The sequence below is a fragment of the Aethalodelphis obliquidens genome, unplaced genomic scaffold (assembly GCF_003676395.1).
Source record: "Aethalodelphis obliquidens isolate GAN/ISIS:26980383/991018 unplaced genomic scaffold, ASM367639v1 scaffold53, whole genome shotgun sequence".
NCBI lineage: Eukaryota > Metazoa > Chordata > Mammalia > Artiodactyla > Delphinidae > Aethalodelphis > Aethalodelphis obliquidens.
Genome location: NW_020837997.1, coordinates 4,598,302 through 4,603,906, shown reverse-complemented (window position 1 = coordinate 4,603,906; position 5,605 = coordinate 4,598,302). Strand labels below are relative to the sequence as shown.

At 38.8% G+C, this 5,605-nt stretch overlaps 1 pseudogene; it reads right to left on the bottom strand.

Moving 5' to 3' along the window:
• Window positions 1-1,766: 1,766 nt before the first annotated feature.
• On the bottom strand, window positions 1,767-5,106 carry LOC113608882 (zinc finger protein 709-like; annotated as a pseudogene).
• Between the last annotated feature and the right edge of the window lie 499 nt (window positions 5,107-5,605).

The window sequence follows — 5,605 nt, the reverse complement described above, 5'->3', positions numbered from 1 at the left end:
GCTTATTCTCACACTGAAGGACTGAGTCAAGGCAGCCACTGCACAATGCAGCAGAGAAACAAACTCCCATGTTGCTCTTTTTGGCTGCACCATTGTGAATGTCATGGTGAATCAGGAAAATATACTCACTAGCACTTTTAACAACATAAGGTGTTTCCTATACAGGTTAGACTTTCCACAGACATAGTCTAGAGGACAGGGTAAATACTCCCAATCATGAAAGCCTGAATTAGTTTCCTGGTGGATACATGAGGTCTTACAAAAAAAATCCAAACTCTCATGAATCTTTGAGGTGGAAATAGTGAAGACATCAGTGGAAAGCTACACCTCTACGAAAATGGAAATGAAATAGTTGGTCATCGTTTTGAGTACACTCTTCACTGGAAGGAAAAAGAATCTGGAAAATGGGCTAGAAGATTGCTTTCTCAAAGCTCCTATGTATCTGTCTCTCCCTCTGCTGGCTACAAAGTCTGAGTAATGCCTTCTTTGCTTCTGCCTTTCAAATCTCACGCAAGTAAGGCTATTGGGAAATTCTGACAAGGAACCATTAAGAGGATGGATTCTGGAAAATCTAGTTCCTTAAATTACTCTGGATATCTCCAACTCCAGATTCTTTGTCCCATCACAGGCCCTCTTCTTTTTTTTTCTTTGCCATGCTGCATGGCTTGTGGGAATCTTAGTTCCCTGACCAGGGATTGAACCCAGGACCATGCCTGGGTTCACTCAGTGAAAGTGCCGAGTCCTAACCACTGGAGCATCAGGGAATTCCCACAGGCCACTCTTCTTAATTCAAAGTCTATTCACCAAATTATAGTCAGAAGGAAAGATATAAAGCAAAGGCCCAAATATGAAAATAATAATTCACAGGAAACTATATTCTTTCATAAATGAGGCATACATAAATATTTATTCAACTGTTTACTAGTATGGAAAATGGAAAAAGACTCATATACCTGTCACCCTAAAAAAGGAGCTTTTCAGTAAGAAAGGTAGACTATACCTAATAAACTAGAGACATCAAGGAACTTTCACAAGGCCAGTAGGAAAATCCCAACAAATACCACACTGTCATTTTTCAGTGGCCACTTAACACAGAACAAATAAAATGTTATTAAAAAATTAAAACTAACTGCATATTGGAAATACACTTCAATTTACCCATCAGTTCAAGAGCCTTCAAAATACAAAGAGAAAATATCATTAACTTATTTAACAAAAAAGAACTACCTATTAATCTTATGTATTACTATTGAAAGGCAACTCACAGAATTACCTCACCTCAATCACCGTTTCTAAAAGTAATTGGTAGGCAGGTATAAAATAAGCTACAAGGATATATGGTACAAACAAGGAATACAGTCAATATTTTATAATAACTACAAATGAAGTATAACCTTTAAGAATTGTGAATAACTATATTGTATGCCTGTAACGTATAATATTGTACAGCAACTATACTTCAATAAAAATAAAAATAAAATAATAAAAACAATAATTGGTAAAAATCCACAGTCCAATGATGTCCTTTAAGAAAGAGGCTTAGCAAACATATTTAAATTTTTATAATTCTTTCATATTGAAATTTTTCTTATGCTTTATACATAGATTAATTTCCAGCAAGTTTTCTAATGTTACCCACATTTTTTTTTTCTTTTCCATGAGAGTTTTAACATGTAGGGATGGGGTCAAATGAAGTCTTTCCCACGTTGTTTACATTCAAGAGTATCCAGTGACTCCTTTCATGCCTTTGGGATGAACTGGGACCACTAGTCTTTCCCACATTCTTCACATCTGTATGGTTTCTCTCCAGTGTGAAGTCTCATATGTCTTTGAAAGTTTGTGTGATAAATGAAGGCTTTCCCACATTTATCACATTTAAAGGGTTTCTTTCAGGACTTCCCTGGTGGCACAGTGGTTAAGAATCCACCTGCCAATGCAGGGGACACGGGTTTGAGCCTTGGTCCAGGAAGATCCCACCTGCTGCGGAGCAACTAAGCCCGTGTGACACAGCTACTGAACCTGCACTCTAGAGCCCATGAGCCACAACTACTGAAGCCCACACACCTAGAGCCCATGCTCTGCAACAAGAGAAGCCAATGAGAAACCCGTGCACTGCAACGAAGAGTAGCCCCCACTCACCACAACTAGAGAAAGCCCACGTGCAGTAACAAAGACCCAATGCAGTCAAAAATAAAAGAATAAAAATGTTTTAAAAAATAAATAAATAAAATAAAGGGTTTCTCTCCAGTATGAATTCTTTCATATACTTGCACATAACTGGAACAACTGAAGCCTTTACCACATATTTTACATTCATAGGGTTTCTCTCCATTGTGTCTCCTTTCATGTATTTGAAATGAACTGGGAGAAAAGAATGTTTTCTCACATTCCTTACATTTATAAGGTCCATCTCCATTGTGAATGATCATGTGTGCTCAGAAGCTAGAAAGAGAAAGGCTTTCCCACACTGCTTACATTCATAGGGTTTCTCTCCTTTGTGAGTCCTCTTGTGTGTATGTAAGGAACTCTGGTATCTGTAGGCTTTCCCACATGCCTTACATTGATAGGGTTTCTCTCCAGTATGAATTCTTCCATGTCTTTGAAGAGAACTGGGGCAGCTGAATGCTTTGGTACATTTTTTACATTCATATGGTTTCTCGCCACTGTGATTTCTTTCATGTATTTTGAAACCTAGATGAGAATTGAAAGCTTTACCACATTCGTTACATTTGTAGGGTTTCTCTCCAGTGTGATTTCTTTCATGTATTTTTAAACCTCAAAGGGAAATATAAGCCTTACTACATTGCTTACATTCATAGAACTGCTCTACTGTGCCAGTTCTGTCATGTGTTTGATATCTATAGGCTCTTCCAGAGTGTTTACAATGATAGGGTTTCTCTTCAGTGTGAGTTCTTTCATGCACTCAAAGTGTAACTGGAGGGCTTCCCTCGTGGCGCAGTGGTTGAGAGTCCGCCTGCCGATGCAGGGGACATGGGTTCATGCCCCGGCCCGGGAGGATCCCACGTGCTGCGGAGTGGCTGGGCCTGTGAGCCATGGCCGCTGAGCCTGAGCGTCCGGAGCCTGTGCTCCGCAGCGGGAGAGGCCACAGCAGTGAGGGACCCACATACCGCACACACAAAAAAAAGTGTAACTGGAACAACTGAGGGCTTTCCAACATTCCTTACATTCATAAGGAGCATCTCCAGTATGTGTTATCACGTGTCTTCGAAGGGTTTTGAGACACAAAATAAAAGCTTTCCCACAGTCTTTACATTTATACATTTTCTCTCCATTGTGATTTTTCATGTTTTTTAAAACACTGCAGATAACTAAAGGCTTTCCCACATGCCTTACATTTATACGTCTTCTCTCCATATTTCTGATACTCATATGGTTTGTGTTCAGTGTGACATCTCATATGTCTATTAAGGGATGAATGACATGTAAAGATTTTTTCACATGCACCGCATTCATGTGGTTTTACTCCAGTAGTTTTCTTGTTCAGACTGAGATTTGGAATAAGGCTGAAGTTTTCTCCACATGGACTACCCTCTTTATTTTCACAGAGTGCCTCAACCATATGACTTCTGTAAATAATGAGAAGCACACTGTTAATTATTTCTTTATTAATGATTTTATACTTATTATATTTATTATGATTTATAGGGATAGTGTAGAGTTTCTCCCTCGCCTGAATTGTTTGAAATTGAATATACTGAATGCTCTGCAAGAGAACTTCACCCTTGAGACTATTTAAATGGTAACATTCATAGGTAGGGTTTACTAATACTGTTTCCAAGAGAAATATTTTGCAAACACTGAATGACTATGTCACATTTCAGACAGTATTTGGGGGAAATTTTTTCTTTCTTTTGTTTTTGTTTTTGAAAAATTTCTAATAAATACATTTAAAGCAGGGATTATTTGTTGTTTGCTTCTATTTATTTATTTAACATCTTTATTGGAGTATAATTGCTTTACAATCGTGTGTTAGTTTCTGTGTTTACTTTTTTAAAAAATATCATAACATACTAGGATGCTCACATGAGATACTGCTTCTCATTGTGTGTGCAACTCAGCTTAGTTTTCTCTCCTGGTTTTTGTACTGATCTTCAATGACATGATCTTCCCATGTTTTCCCTAAAATGTAGACCCAGAAAAATAATTCCAAAGTATTAGAAGTTACACAAAAACTATTAAAGTCTAGGTCCATGCCTAGAGCTGTGACCATGTCTAGTTTACTTACCAACATTCTTCCTTTTCCACGTTCCACATCTTGGAACAACGTCGATGGGCAAGAAAACTCATTCTCAAACTGACAAAGTGAAGGAATGTTGTCGTCCTTACCTATTGAGGCCAGGTTCCAGAAGATTTCCAGCATCACATCTCTGTAGTTTCTTCTGTGAAGGATCCAGTAAAGCCCACTCTTTCAGGGTGAAGTTCACAGCCGCATCCTCAAAAGCTACTGAGTCCTAAAAATATCCCAAATAAATGTACAGTCAGATGCATGACACTGACAGCACTAGACATCTATACTCCATCTATAGGAGGGTTATGTGTGAGTCTGTCTTCTCCAAACATTTATCTATGACTTTTATCTAACTATGGTCATCAAAATCTTACTCTCTGTCCACACTTACTCCTTTGTAAGTTTTTTGGGTTTTTTTTTCCCGCCATGCTGTGCAGCGTGCAGGATCTTGGTTCCCCGACCAGGGATCAAACCCGGGCCCCCTGCAGTGGAAGCACAGAGTCCTAACCACTGGACCAATAGGGAAGTCCCACTCCTTTTTAGAGTTTAATGGCATCATGAGCACATGCAAATTATTTACCACATTTTTACTGTGATCACATTTTTTCTCTCTAACATCTCATTTCTCTCTAACAGCATGGTGCGCAGCATGTTGGGAAATGGTTGGGAAATGCTATAGGAATGAAACAAATATTATCACTTTAAGACAACTAATTCCTTGTGAGAAAGATTCTTTCATCTTCTTCCTTACCACCCCACCATTCACAGCACTCCATTAGGCAAAGGGTCAAATCTGCATGAGGTTTCAGTAAATAAAAACACAGTGAAGAACTGGAAGCTTTTTCTTCTAGTCCCATGACCCAACATGCGAGTCCAGGAGGCCTGTAGAAATCAAACTTGTAAAAAAGCCCAGCTGGTCACACTGTCCTAAAGTCATCCAGGCCATTAGAAGTAATCAGAAGCAGCTGCCTGAATGTAAATATTCCTGTGGGGAAGTGTTGCTTTTAACTTGTGTAATATTTGTCACAGACACAATTCTTCACTTTTTCCCCTGATTTGATAGGTTAAAACATTATTTGAAACTTAGAGCTCAGACATGAGGAAGAGGCATGACAACTTAGAATGAAAGAATCCCTAAACTCATGTGCCTCGGGGCTGCTTCCAGGCATTTTTTAGAACAGCTAAGGAGATGATGTACCAAAAGGTCTCTTTCCAGTCAATCCTGAATGGTGCACCCTGGTCCTTGTTGCACTTGAGGAACAGGTTAAGAGCTGTAGATTGCAAGTTCACTGAAGTCCACAATGGCTTGATTGTAAATTAGCCCACGATTATAAAATATGTAAAAATGTCAGCAGT